Source organism: Schistocerca cancellata, chromosome 6, assembly GCF_023864275.1.
Source record: "Schistocerca cancellata isolate TAMUIC-IGC-003103 chromosome 6, iqSchCanc2.1, whole genome shotgun sequence".
Lineage (NCBI taxonomy): Eukaryota > Metazoa > Arthropoda > Insecta > Orthoptera > Acrididae > Schistocerca > Schistocerca cancellata.
In genome coordinates, this window is record NC_064631.1 from 53,280,490 (window position 1) to 53,296,624 (window position 16,135).

Here is a 16,135-nt window from a genome sequence, read left to right on the forward strand (position 1 = left end):
GCTCAGTGGAAAGCCCTTCAAAGACTGAACGCAGATGAAGCATGAAATCTGAGAAGTGTACTGAACTCAGGGGGAAAAAAGAAGCAAAATCGAAACTGAACGGTCAAAGATAAAGATCAATATCGAGCGAATTTTAATTGCCACGGCGTCTTGGTTATGTGGTCACGGTGTTTGTCTACGAATAGGGAGATCCGTGTTCTCATCTCCCTCGTATCCCACACTTTCTTTGTTTTCATCACAAAATTATGAACCTTTCGTTCTGTCATTGATGTGTCTGTTCCCTGTATTCAAATCTGCGTCTGTTTCGCCGTGTAACGTCTATTTGCTATTGAAAGGTGTAAAGAAGGGTACCTCCAGACTTACGTACCTCCAAATTGTTCTTAACAACCACCACATGTTAAGACTCCAGCGTTCCGTTTTGGACGTTTTGACTCTTGAACTCCTTTGCTGTAACATAGTTCACACCTATTTATTTGTTATTTCTGTGAGAGGTGTATGCAGCATCTCGCTTGCTCTAACTATTCATCACACTTACTTGCGAGGGTAATGTATTCTTACCTTACGACTCATATTCTGTAACCGATGTATAGTGTGACAATTGCAAAGACATCAGAAGGAAAAATAATTGGCACGCAGGGGCTCTGAACATGGCTCTCCGGCTGTGGAATTCAACATCGTGACAACACAACCACGAAGCCGCGACTGTTGTTAGCTCGATATTGCACATCTACAAATGGTTCAAATGGCTCTGAGCACTATGGGACTTAACATCGGAGGTCGTCAGTCCCCTAGAACTTAGAACTACTTAAACCTACCCAACCTAAGGACATCACACACAACCATGCCCGAGGCAGGATTCGAACCTGCGACCGTAGCGGTCGCGCAGTTCCAGACTGAAGCGCCTAGAACAGCTCGGCCACACCGGCCGGCCGCACATCTACACCTCGGACCATTCACTAATTCGGTTTTGCTTCCTTTTTTCACAGTTCAGTACAACTTCTTACTGTTTTCATGCTTGATCTGGTTCGGTATTTGAGGTGCGATCCACTGGGCCATTTTACCACTAAATGTGATGGCGTTGCGGTAGGGAGTTTCCCTTCCTAGCAGAGACAGGAGTGGTCGTGTAGGCTTCCCTAAGGAGTCGGCAGTGAATTTTTGTAATTAGCAAGATCACTATCGTGGTTTCATGGCTTCCCTGTGACGAGAACGTTGGACAGCCGACGGTTATTGTTGGATTGGAGAATGACAAATTAGTCTGTCCCAGTCCGCAGGGAGAATTGCGGTGACTCCTGCCTCCTGCCTACTGCTTCGTTAGTGACGCCATGGGACAAAAGCATTGAGGTACATAGTTTGACAGTCAAAACACCATTACTAAACGCAATTGTGCTGATATGGTTCAGTGTGTAAGTAGTAGGGTCAACGTTGACCATCTTAACATTGTTTAATAGCACATATGCCGAAATAGGTCTGTTGTGTATTTTAATTCTGTTTTTAATTTTGACATAATTTAGTCACGGCGGAACCATGGTTATAGCCTTCATTATCTACATACTAGACACCAGCGTTTGTCGCGATGGTAGGCCACTCGTAAAATTTTGATCCACCGGTTTCTATTTTGCCGTTCCTAATTGCCATTTTTGTAACGTCAGCAATTTACGTTTCGAACGACAAAAGTCCTACTAGGAAATAGAAGCGATAACGAGTAAAAGTGATTTATGCTTCCTAACATACGCAATACAACACGGAGCTTTGTCATTGTTATATCCTCGCCAGTGGTGCCAGCCGAGCCCGCTGCCAAAAGGTTGGCAGCATCAAAGTCCGGACGCCGTCCGCATAAGCAGCGCCAGCGATACAGGAAATCGCCGCAAGTCTGCGCGCGCCACCGCTGGCTTCTGGCTTCTTAAGCGCTGGAGTCGCGAGCGCCAGGACAGTTCTGTATTCGCCGCTCAGTGGTATGCTCGCCACCGTTTGTGTACTTACTAGTCCGTTGTGTGTTCATCGCAGCAGAGTTGATGTTTGTCGTCAGCCGACGCTGACCTAGCCGCTCCGACTCGATCTAGACAGATTTCTGTAGACACGGAGTTCACTACTGTGTTTCTGTATCTTCGTTAATAAAGATAAATACCGACTGTTATTTAATCAGAGTGTTTGGGTTTTCATCTTTCTGTTCACTGTTCCAGCGGACCGGTCGGCCCGCTATTAAAAGTGTGGCGGTGACTTTGTAAGCCGTTTCTACAGCGAAGTGTTTGTCGCGGCACCACCGCCATAAAAGTCATAGTATTGTCATACACTCTGGCACTGCTGAACATGATTTCCGCTTTTCTTTTCTGGTCCACGTCTTTCAGTTTCACAGTTAACGTATTTTGAGATCGATGTTGGACATGCGTGCTGTCGACTCGTCCCCAGAATCATTTTCATGATTACTTTATCTGTAGCGAGATTTACATGAACCAGAAGGAACGAAATAACCGTTGGCCAGTTCAGTGAGATCTTACGTAAACGTTTGCAGTCATATCTTCAGAATAAAGTTAGAAACGTAAATTGCATTAGCGAGTATTCGTACATTATTAAGACCTGTAGATTTGAAGCTATTAATTATTTTCTCTTATCAGTCACCCTGTCGTAGGGGGTGCGTGTCTGATTATTTCATAGCTGCCCTAGCGCAATTAGTTAACTAGAGAGAAAAGAATTCTTACGGATACTTTCATCGACTATAGGCGATTGCACATGGGGTCTTGTTCCTTTTCCTGTGGTAAACAAACCACACACTCCACTGGAAGGCCAAGAGTTTACTTGCAGCGTAAATACACTAGGGACAATTCTTCGCCTAAATACGGGGAAGAGCGTCAGGTTTAATGGAAAGTCAAAGACCTAAAAGCCACAGGCATCCGCCAGCACCCGTGTACGTTAAAGTGCGCCCGCCGATTTTACGAGTATATGTTGGGCCTTCACCTTCAAATCAGTCCACTTTGCAATCTCATTATTCCCCTCCATTGGCAGAAGCTCTCGTTACGAAAAAATTCTGTAAATGTTTATACAGGGTGTTTCAAAAATGACCGGTATATTTGAAACGGCAATAAAAACTAAACGAGCAGCGATAGAAATACACCGTTTGTTGCAATATGCTTGGGACAACAGTACATTTTCAGGCAGACAAACTTTCGAAATTACAGTAGTTACAATTTTCAACAACAGATGGCGCTGCGGTCTGGGAAACTCTATAATACGATATTTTCCACATATCCACCATGCGTAGCAATAATATGGCGTAGTCTCTGAATGAAATTACCCGAAACCTTTGACAACGTGTCTGGCGGAATGGCTTCACATGCAGATGAGATGTACTGCTTCAGCTGTTCAATTGTTTCTGGATTGTGGCGGTACAGCTGGTCTTTCAAGTGTCCCCACAGAAAGAAGTCACAGGGGTTCATGTCTGGCGAATAGGGAGGCCAATCCACGCCGCCTCCTGTATGTTTCGGATAGCCCAAAGCAATCACACGATCATCGAAATATTCATTCAGGAAATTAAAGACGTCGGCCGTGCGATGTGGCCGGGCACCATCTTGCATAAACCACGAGGTGTTCGCAGTGTCGTCTAAGGCAGTTTGTACCGCCACAAATTCACGAAGAATGTCCAGATAGCGTGATGCAGTAATCGTTTCGGATCTGAAAAATGGGCCAATGATTCCTTTGGAAGAAATGGCGGCCCAGACCAGTACTTTTTGAGGATGCAGGGACTATGGGACTGCAACATGGGGCATTTCAGTTCCCCATATGCGCCAGTTCTGTTTATTGACGAAGCCGTCCAGGTAAAAATAAGCTTCGGCAGTAAACCAAATGCTGCCCACATGCATATCGCCGTCATCAATCCTGTGCACTATATCGTTAGCGAATGTCTCTCGTGCAGCAATGGTAGCGGCGCTGAGGGGTTGCCGCGTTTGAATTTTGTATGGATAGAGGTGTAAACTCTGGCGCATGAGACGATACGTGGACGTTGGCGTCATTTGGACCGCAGCTGCAACACGGCGAACGGAAATCTGAGGCCGCTGTCGGATCACCTGCTGCACTAGCTGCGCGTTGCCCTCTGTGGTTGCCGTACGCGGTCGCCCTACCTTTCCAGCACGTTCATCCGTCACGTTCCCAGTCCGTTGAAATTTTTCAAACAGATCCTTTATTGTATCGCTTTTCGGTCCTTTGGTTACATTAAACCTCCGTTGAAAACTTCGTCTTGTTGCAACAACACTGTGTTCTAGGCGGTGGAATTCCAACACCAGAAAAATCCTCTGTTCTAAGGAATAAACCATGTTGTCTACAGCACACTTGCACGTTGTGAACGGCACACGCTTACAGCAGAAAGACGACGTACAGAATGGCGCACCCACAGACTGCGTTGTCTTCTATATCTTCCACATCACTTGCAGCGCCATCTGCTGTTGAAAATTGTAACTACTGTAATTTCGAAAGTTTGGCCGCCAGAAAATGTACTGTTGTCCCAAGCATATTGCAACAAACGGTGTATTTCTATCGCTGCTCGTTTAGTTTTTATTGCCGTTTCAAATATACCGGTCATTTTTGAAACACCCTGTATAAAGAAATGTTTCTCAGTAAGAAAGTCATCCTGGAGAAGGCGTTCGAATTCTGACGAACCTAGTAATCGGGAATGCCTAATAAACGGATGTCTTCTCTGCATTAAGAGGCTTCCAAAATGAAATTTGCTTGAAACTACAAATTAATAAAATTTTTAATAATCTTGTGTGAGAAGAGGCCCCTCGTACAAAACTGGTGTTGACAGAGTAAGTTGAAACCTACGAAGTGATCTGTTTATGCAGTCCGCCGTATTGTATTCTTGAGGCTACGTTTCCTAAGCCCAGGGAACAACTTTAAACCGGGGAATTGATGTGATGTTTAAATAATCTTAGGCAACGTGACTGGGCTTCATTCGCGAAGCTGGAAGACTGCATCCCCGTTATAGTCTTGGTCTAGTAATTTGAAGAGACGGGTCTGTGTGGGACATGTTTCCACTATTGATCGTCTTTAAAATCCTCTTACCGGGCTGCGGTGAACCAGATGGAATGTTGATATTACTGAGGCTATACTGTTCCATCACATGGGCGCTCGACCTGTTGTGAGAGTGTCTAGTTAACTAGTAACTGTGCAGTGACGGCTCATAGGTTCCAGCCAATGTTTTCGGGAGGTTTCACTTGTCTGTACGCAAATGCCGGAACTGGTAAACCACTATCATGTGTTCCTTATTTGGACCCACTTCTTTCCCACAACTATCTAGTGTGGTAATTCCTTGGAGAGAACAGAGGCTCTGTATTGGGCCGGATCTGAGTACAGAATGAAAAGTAAAATTGGTAAAGTGTGAGTATGACTCGCGCAGTCAGCGCTCGATACAAACTTTATATATTTATATGTAATTCTTGGGAATCGAGATGTTCAAATATTTTGGCCTGTTACTGATATCGATTATGATTATTGCCAGAATCAACCTGTCTCCACTGTTGTTCATATTATTTATGGATCATATGTTGAAAACAATAGACCGGCTGGGTGAGATTAAGATATGTGAACACAAAATAAGCAGTCTTGCATATGCGGATGACTTAGTTGTGATGGCAGATTCGATTGAAAGTTTACAAAGTAATATTTCAGAGCTAGATCACAAATGTAAGGACTATGATATGAAGATTAGCATCTCCAAAACGAAAGTAATGTCAGTGGGAAAGAAATATAAACGGATTGAGTGCCAAATAGGAGGAACAAAGTTAGAACAGGTGGACGGTTTCAAGTACTTAGGATACATATTCTCACAGGATGGCAACATAGTGAAAAAACTGGAAGCGAGGTGTAGCAAAGCTAATGCAGTGAGCGCTCAGCTACGATCTACTCTCTTCTGCAAGAAGGAAGTCAGTACCAAGACTAAGTTATCTGTGCACCGTTCAATCTTTCGACCAACTTTGTTGTATGGGAGCGAAAGCTGGGTGGATTCAGGTTACCTTATCAACAAGGTTGAGGTTACGGATATGAAAGTAGCTAGGATGATTGCAGGTACTAGTAGATGGGAACAATGGCAGGAGGGTGTCCACAATGAGGAAATCAAAGAAAAACTGGGAATGAACTCTATAGATGTAGCAGTCAGGGCGAACAGGCTTAGATGGTGGGGTCATGTTACACGCATGGGAGAAGCAAGGTTACCCAAGAGACTCATGGATTCAGCAGTAGAGGGTAGGAGGAGTCGGGGCAGACCGAGGAGAAGGTACCTGGATTCGGTTAAGAATGATTTTGAAGTAATAGGTTTAACATCAGAAGAGGCACCAATGTTAGCACTGAATAGGGGATCATGGAGAAACTGTATAAGGGGGGCTATGCTCCAGACTGAACGCTGAAAGGCATAATCAGTCTTAAATGATGATGATGATGATGACTGATATCGATACTCGCAAGATATTGGTCCCAGGAATTCCAGGACCGTATTCAAATCTCCACAGCACTTCCTCAGATTAGCCTGCACATATAGAAAGAAGCGAACATGGAACTTCAGTTTATAAACGTAGAGAAAATTTAAAACGTTTCTTATTTACTTAATAAAACATGACTGAAAGTTAAATTTTTGTCTGCGCGCTGTAATGTTAGTCTGTTACGGTTTTGACGGATGCTGAGTGCAATGTACGTTCCAATGGCAAAATGTCCACCTCGATAGCCGAGTCGCCTCGCCATCACGGTAGCTCAGCCTGTTCGGTCAGAGACCTGGCGGGTCTCTGTATAAAAAAAAAACTGAGTGAAAAGATGAACAACGAACTTCAGTGGACGTCATGCGACTTCCGCTTCGACCAAATACAACGAACAAAATGGAAAAAAAGGAAAAAAATGTAAAACAAGGGAAAAAATGGTCAGTGCCGTGGAATGCCATGCAAAGAGTCCAGGGTTCGATTCCCGTGTTGGTCGGAGATTTTCTCCGCTCAAGAACTGGGTGTTGTGTTGTCTTCATCATTTCATCACTATCGACATGCAAGTCGCCGAAGTGGCGTAAGTCGACGGGAGGCCTTAGCCGACGACATTTGATTTCATTTGAGTGGCAAAATGATATTTTTATACGATATAATTACAATTGAAGAAGTCTGACTTTTTACTTTGCTTCTACCGTGAAACCTTGTTTCTTGCCGAATTTCATGATTCAACGGGAAGTACCATATAGGTGAGGGCGACGGTTCAATCCCGCGTCTGGCCATCCTGATTTAGGTTTTCCGTGATTTTCCTTAAATCTATCCGGACAAATGCCTGGATGGTTCCTTTGAAAGGGCACGGCCGACTTACTTCCCCGTTCTTCCCTACTCCGATGAGACCGATGACCTCGCTGTCTGGTCTCCTTTCCCAAACAACCCAACCCAACCATACAGGTTTCGATGGGTGAGTTTGCGAGTGTCAAAATATGACATAAATGGCCATATCTTTCGATTGAAATCACTTTCAAGCTTAAAATTTTTACGTCGCCAAGGGACTATAGATCTTAATATGTTACATAAATTTGTACCTAATACGTCTACTTGTTCTTATATATATATATATATATATATATATATATATATATATATATATATATATAATGTGTGTGTGTGTGTGTGTCAGCAAATTCCTCTACCAGTGCCACTGATTTAGCGAGAAAAGGCGGGAAAAATATTTCAAATTTTTTTTCAGAATTGCTGATGAGCTTTCGATAATAATGAACAGCAACTGCGTCTAATGTTAGTGAGGTCATACGCAAAATGCGCACCTGGGCATTTTCCTAAACTTGTGACACGTTGTGTGGTGTGTTTAATGGATCCGCCACCGCCGCACGCGGGTTCTGCCACGGACTATCACGCCATTGCGACCATCCCCTCTCCGGAGCTCCAGTGGCGGGTGGACTTAAAGTTCGAACATTCGTGGTGCACTGAACCCCATTTCGTGTGCTTGCCAGTTGAATGACATTTACAGACTTTCTTAGTGGTTAGGGCTCCACGTCTTCTGAACAGACGTTGTACTGAAGAGTGACAGGTTTATTAATCTTTCGTATCTCCGTCTTACTACCTTGACATCTGTTAACAACTGACGCTGCAACTTCAGCTATGAAGATGTGCATTATGTTTACTGTTGGATATTACATGCAGAATAAATTAACATCAGAATTTTGTGTTCATGAACGGCATCTGTTCCTCGCTCCTGTATGCACTGAAGAACCATACAACATGCAAAGGAAGTCATAACACTACGTAGCTTACTTCTGAATAACAGGTACAGGCATTCCTATGAATTGTGCATTTGGGTCCAATGTAAAACGTTGGCCTTAAGCCAGATGATTTGAACTTCTGGAAGATATTCTCTGTAATATGCCCTACAAATTCTCATATTATCCAGCTACTTCGCGGGGAATATTGTCACACTGTCAGTGTACGTATTTCACAACCCCCAATTCCTCGTTCATCCAGACGTGATTGGTTTGGAAAAGGCAACTGAAACCAGTTGAACTTCTGGAGATGTCACGTAGCTTCGGAAAAGTTACAAAGTATAGGTAGTGCGGCTGCTATATTACTCAGATTAGATAGTACGCACAGATTAATATAATAAGCCTTTTGTAATGGATGTTGACTTGGAACGCTTTTGACATCTTAATATCTTTTTGATTTATTTTATCTTTCACGACTCACATTAATAGGTCACACACTTCGTTTAGAATTTCTTTACTTAAAGCCTCATAATCGTTTGGCCTCTCCCTCTTGTTCCAAATCACTCCATTTGTTAGAAACAGAACAGAGCTACACTACCGAATATTCTACCTCCAATCCATGTCCTCCATTTCATAGATATCTGCAGACTTCGATTCATGCGATACCCGAATATGTAAGTCATTCGCAGAAAGATAAAACACAATGTCCTCTTTACGAAAAGTATCTTCTATGCACAAATACAAGATTTCCAGAGAAATACGTTGCAATAAGAAGCAACGTCCCGAGCACGTTTTATTACTGTGGATAGTCGTGAAATAGAATCTTGCTGTGGAATGAATAATCCTTACACACTCCAGTCGCAAACAGTAGTTCGCTCCAGGTGTTACAAATATCCATTCAAAATTCCTGACACCCAACATTGCAGCTGTGTAAGTAGGCTGTTTATGTTTTCTTATCGGCAACGTTACGTAGCGCTCGGTAGGAAAATCATTGGCTGTGCTGTGTGCAGACTGTGGCCAGTTTGCATTGTTGTCAGCCATTGTAGTGTTGGGCAGCTGGATGTGAACAGCGCGTAACGTTGCGCAGTTGGAGGTGAGCCGCCAGCAGTGGTGGATGTGGGAAATGAGATGGCGGATTTTTGAGTACAGAATGGATATTATGAACTGCTATGTATATTATGCTTTTTCAACACTATTAAGGTAAATACATTGTTTGTTCTCTATTAAAATCTTTCATTTGCTAACTATGCCTATTAGTAGTTAGTCCCTTCCGTAGTTTGAATCTTTTATTTAGCTGGCAGTAGTGGCGCTCGCTGTATTGCAGTAGTTCGAGTAACGGAGATTTTTGGTGAGGTAAGTGATTTGTCAAAGGTATAGATTAATGTTAGTCAGGGCCATTCTTTTGCAGCGATTTTTGAAAGTCAGATTGCGTTGCGCTAAAAATATTGTGTGTCAGTTTAAGCACAGTCGTGTACAATTGTTCTAAGGGGACGTTTCATATGTCGACCCTTAGCCTAGGATACCTCACTGGAATCTTCTGATTTTTTTCTTGTAGTTTGTGTAATTAGTGTAGATTTTGTTTATTGCTAGCGCGTAATTATAGAGAGAATTTCCTTTGTAGTTGCAGTCTTTCATTGTTGTACAGTAAAACAGTTGTGGCATGCATTTAGATTTGCACCAAGTATTTCGCAGCTGCGCTTGCATTTAACTAGATATTATTTTCAGTGCTATGTTAATGTGTTCTCTTATTTTTGCTCTTCAAATTGTGTTTTTCTGTGTTATCGTGTGAAATATTGTGACAATAATGGCGTGTGAAAAACGTAATACTAGGCTCCAAAGTAAACTGAGAAATGACAGTGAAGACGAAAGCAGTGTGTTAGCGCCAGTGGTAACTGTGATGTTTCGTCGTAAAATTGTTTTAATTTCACGTTGCAGTGAATCTGATAGCAGCAATCAATATCACTGTCTCCGACGAAAAAAAATTTGATAGAATTCAACCTAATCTTTAAATATATAGTGAAGTTCTTTGCTTGAGCTGTGTGATCAAACTACAGTGTGCTCGGATCAAATCAGATTCTATATAAGAAAGGTCATACCTGTTAAATTTTTTTTACAGTCTTCAATCCATCTTTCACTACGAAACAACAGTCTTATTAGCAACACAGTTGGCCATCAGAAACGTACTTAAGAGACGGGGATTAGTGGTCATGATATAGCGACTATGGCTACGAAAGCTAATAAATCAGTCAAGAAGGCTAAGAGTCCCTTCTCGAAAGAGCAGATAAGCAGTTATTAGCATCTCAGACAATGAACTGACATTTAGTTTCAGTGTGATGAACGAAGAGGAATTAAGGTAAAATTTAAACGGATTTGAAAAACGCTAGTAATCAAAACATCCTCGGTCCCGTGTTCGAAACCAGCCACTGGTTAGATTCTGATTAATAATCAGCATTGTCGGCCGAAGACTTCCGCCATAAGACCTGACACACATTCCGCCAACGGCCTTGTCTAAAAGGGAGGAGGAGCGGATAGAGGTTCAATATCTCGTGTTCTAGGGGTGGAAAACTGCCTCTAAAGGTGGAAGAATTACCAAATAGCAATGTCATGAGGATGCAGAAGGTAATGGAAACCACTGCATTAACGTGTATCCACAGGACATGCAGTCTGTAATTGAGAACGTGTCATGATCATCTCTCCATTGGCAAAAGATTCCGGAATAGTCCCCCATTCGGATTCGCAGAGAGGCTGCTCATGGAGAGGTGACCATGAGAAAATGAATAATCAACGAAAGGATTACGTTCCATGAGTTTCGGCGTGGAATTTCACAAGATAGAACGTGATTGGGAAACGAGGAATCTGAAAAGGGAAATGCAAAGGCTCAGTCTAGATACGGTAGGGATCAGTAAAGTGAAATGGAGAGAAGACAAAGATTTCTTTGTTCAGAAAATGGTATAATGGGTGTAGGGTTCACTATGAACAGGGTGTTACAGTGAACAGTTCAGTAATAGGATTGTTCTTACCAGAATCGACAACAACCACACGATAGTTCAGGTATACATGTCGACATCACGAGCTGGTGATGGAGGGAGGGAGGGAGGGTGGGATGGATGGAGGGAGGGAGGGAATGAGGGGGAGGGAGAAAGTATATGAGGATATTGAAAGGTTAATACAGTACGTAAAGGGAGATGAAAATTCGTCATGGCGGACTGGAATGCAGTTGTAGGGAAGGAGTAGAAGAAAAGGTCAAAGGAGAATATGGGTTTGGAACAAGGAATGAGAGAGGAGAATGCCTAATTGAAGTCTGTAATAAATATCACCTAGTAATAACGAGTACTCTGTTCAAGAATCACAAGACGAGGTGATATACTTAGGAAAGGCCAGGTGATTACATCATGGTCAGACAGAGATTCCAAAATCAGATGTTGGATTGTAAGGCGTACCCAGGAGCAGATAGAGACTCGGATCACAAAATAGTAGTGATGAAGAGTAGGCTGAAGTCTGACATTAGTCAGGAAGAATCAATATACAAATAAGTGGAATACGGAATTACCAAGGAATGACGAGATATACTTGAAGTTCTCCAAGGCTATAGACACAGCAAATACGAGTAGCTCAATAGGCAGTACAATTGAAGAGTAATTGACATCTCTACAAAGGACCATAAATGAAGTTCGAAAGAAAAACATTGGTACAAAGAAAGTAACTGAGAAGAAACCATGGGTGACAGAAGAAATACTTCAGTTGAGCGGTGAAAAGAAGGAAGTACAAAAATGTTCTGGGAAACTCAGAATACAGAAATGAAAGTTGCTGAGGAATGAAATAAATAGAAAGTGCAGGGAAGCTAAGACGAAATAGCTGCAGGAAAAATGTGAAGACATAAAAAAAGAAATGATCGTCGGAAGGACAGACTCAGCATACAGGAAAGTCAAAACAACCTTCAGTGACATTAAAAGTAAGGGCGATAAAATTAGGAACACAACGAGAATTCCACTGTTAAATGCAGACGAGAGAGCGGATAGATAGAAAGAATACATTGAAAGCCTTTATGAGGGTGAAGATTTGTCTGATGTGATACAAGAAGAAAGAGCAGTCGATTTTGAAGAGATAAGAGATCCAGTATTAGTATCAGAATTTAAAAGAGCTTTGCACAACTTAAGATCAAACAAGGCAGAACGGGTGGATAACATCCCATCAGAATTTCTAACATCACTGTGGGAAGTGGCAACAAAATGGCTATTCCCGTTGGTGTGTAGAATGTATGACTCTGGTTACATACCATCTGACTTTCAGTAAAACATCATCCACACAATTCCGAAGACTGCAATATCTGAAAAGTGCGAGAATTATCGCACAGTCATCTTAACAGCTCATGCATCCAAGTGGCTTACAAGAATAATATGCAGAAGAATGGAAAAGAAAATTGGCGATGCGCTAGATGACGATAAGTTTGGCTTTTGGAAAAGTAAAGACACGGGAGAGGCAATTCTGACGTTCTGGTTAATAATGGGAACAAGACTAAAGAAAAATCAAGACACGTCCATGGGGTTTGTCGAACTGGAAAAAGCGTTCGACAATGTAAAATGGTGCAAGATGTTAGAAATTCTGAGAAAAATAGGGACATGGTATACAGAGAGGCGGATCATATACAATATGTACAACAGCAAAGAGGGAATAATAAGAGTGGACAATCAAGAACAGAATATGGACTGAGAGTAAATCGAATAAATACGAAAGAAATAAGAAGTAGCAGGAATGAGAACAGTGAGAAACTTAACATCCGAATTGATGGTCACGAAATACATGAAGTTAAGGAATTTCGCTACCTAGGCAGTAAAATAATGACGGACGGATCAAGGAGGACATCAAAAGCAGAGTAACACTTACAAAAAGGACATTCTTGGCCAAGAGAAGTCTACTGGTATCAAACATAGGCCTTAATTTGAGGAAGAAATTTCTGAGATTGTACGTCTGAAGTACAGTATTGTAGGGTAGTGAAACATGGACTGTGGGAAAACCGGATCAGAGCAGAATCTAAGCATTTGACATGTGGTGCTACAGGTGAATGTTGAAAATAAGGTGAACTGAAAAGGTAAGAAATTAGGAGGTTCTGAGCGGAATCAGAGGGGAAAGTAATATGTGGGAAACATTGTTAAGGAGAAGGTACAGGACGATAGGACATCTGTTAGGGCATCAGGGTTTGACTTCCATGGTACTAGAGGGAACTGTAGAGGCAAAAAACTGTAGAGGACGACAGAGATTGCAATACATCTAGCAAATAATTGAGCACGTAGGTTGCAAGTGCTACTCTCAGATGAAGAGGTTGACACAGGAAAGGAAATCGTGGCGGGCCGCATCTAGCCGATCAGGAGACTAATGATTCAAAAAAACAAAAATCGTGCTCTGGAGAAGTACGTGCCTGGCAAGTGCGTTAAGGACGGAAAATATCCATCGTGGTTCAGTAACGAGATTCGGAAAATGCTGAGAAAGCCGAGACTGTTGCACTCTCGGTTCAAAAGAGAATGCGCAAATGGTCATAGGCAAAGGTCAGTGGAGATTCCTGAGTCTGTAAAAAAAATCTATTCGCGAAACATACAATTCTAAACATTCATACCTTAGCAAAATATCTGGCCTAGAACCAGAGAAAATTCTGGTAGTACGTAAAATCGATGGGGGCCAAAGGCTTCCATCCATTCAGTCGTTAACCTGTCTGGTGTAGCAGTAGAAGATAGCAAAGCGAAAGCCGAAATTTTAAATGTCGCGTTGAAGATGCCGTTCACGCAGTAGAATCAGACCAACGTACTGTCGTTTCACCATCGAGCGGAGTCCCGTATAGACGACGATGTAATTAGCATCCCTGGCGTACAGAAATAACTGAAAGAGTAGAAAACAAATGCGAGTAAATCGCCACGTCCAGATGGAATACCAATTAAGTTTTACAGAGTACTCTACGACGTTTGCTGCTTACATAGTTTGCATTTAGCGAGAATCTCTCGCCTAGCGCCCAAGAGACTGGAATAAAATGCAGGTGTCTCCTTTATATGAGGAGGACAAGAAACGGACCCTCAAGATTACAGGGCAATGTCCCTAACATCGACTTACTGCAAAATTGTAGAACATATTCTGAGATCAAATACAATAAATTTCGTAGAGACCGAAAAGCTTACGTCCCGGATGATTTTGGAAATCATCGCTCGTGCTAAATTCAGCTTGCTCTTTCCTCACATGATGTAACTGCAGACTATGGATGAAGAGCAACAGGCATATCGCATATTTCTAGATATCCGTAAAGCATTTGCAACGGTGCCCCACTCTGTACTATTATGAAGGTACAAGCAAACGGAGTAGGTCCTCAAATTTGTGACTGGCTTTAAGACTTCTTAACTAATAGAACCCAGTATGTTGTCCTCTGTATGCCTGTAAGAATCGCTGTGGGTGCAAGAACTCTTTACCTATCTCATGTATTGGGTTGGGGATGAAAAAAAGGTGCAGCCCACGAAGCGCAATATCCAGGCATCATTCATTCAGTATTACAGAATGAGAGCGCTTAGACTTGCAACATACTTACTGTAGACTCAGCACAGTGGGCAACAACTAATGATCTTCGTTCTAGTGCACACCTCTTACTGTGGCTGCGCCTACTTGATGGAGGACTGCTTGAGCAGAAACTGCCGAGACGGTTGACTTACCGGAATAACTTGGCGATGTTCAGCCAGCTAGCTATGTTGGAACACCGCGACAGCGTCCACGTACGGGTGGATAACATCACACGTGTGATCCATCATGCCGCTGACTTATCCAGGCCAGAGTCTTGAGTTTATCTTAGGAGGCGACCTGTACCTTGGACAGATGAGTACCATTCAGCAGTCCGAGACAGGCGTGCAGCTCTTCGAATATTTAAATGCCGCTTGACAGAAGACAAGCTGACAGCCTTTCCGAGGTGTGGGAGCCAAGTTTCGTCGCTTAACTATGGAGAACAAGAAAAGGTCGTGGCAAGCGTTCCTAGTCTCCATCAACAGTTCCCCTGGTTTTACAAAAGTATGGGAGGCCATCTGGAGGATTTCTCGCAAACAGTCATATATCAGCAGGTGTAGTGCTGAAACAACACTGGTGTCTCCTAACAACGCCCAGAAACGTTGCTAAAACGCTAGCCGATCATTTGCAAAATCTACAGCCAATGCAAGCCAGGATCCGGCGTTTCGTCTTACCGAGAGAGGGGCGAGGAGCAAGTTGGACTTCAGATCCAAACAATTCTGAGTCTTACCACTACACTTTCTCTGTACGGCATCTGGAATCGGCGCTGTCTGTGACTTGTGATACTGCACCTGGCCACGACCTGACTCAGTACTGCGTGCTTAGACATTTTCCAGCAGTATCAAAGGAAATCCTCCCTTTCGCAGGCTTCCGTACGCTCCTGGCATCTAGTGGCAGTCCACTGCACCAGCTATAGTTTCTGTTCGTGGTGAAATATAGCCGTCAGGATTGTAGGGAGTATATATCGGAACAAACAAAAGTGTTCTAAGGTTATTGGGAAGTATGGTTACCACCATTGTAGTTTCTGAAAGGGGCTTGAGAAGAATGCTTACCACAAAATTAATTTGTCATTTGTGGTCCTTGGGAAGCAAACTTACCACCAACTTAGGTGTATTCCAGAGCTTTTGGGAATGCGTTTTACCACATCTGTGTGTCCCTGACATCTTGTGTTAGTACACTGCACCAGGTGTATGAAAACTACTACAAGAATCAGAGCTTCTGTTTGTCGTGGGATGACAACCGATGTCGCAACCACATTGCTTCACTTCTGCAATATTCGTTATTGTAACGAGTATCATCTCATTCCTTTGTGCGCTTAAGTTTAGCGGCTGTTTGAACATTGTGGTTAGTGAACTTTAATATTGGTAACAAATGTCTTTAATAAAGTAAAAGAAAACA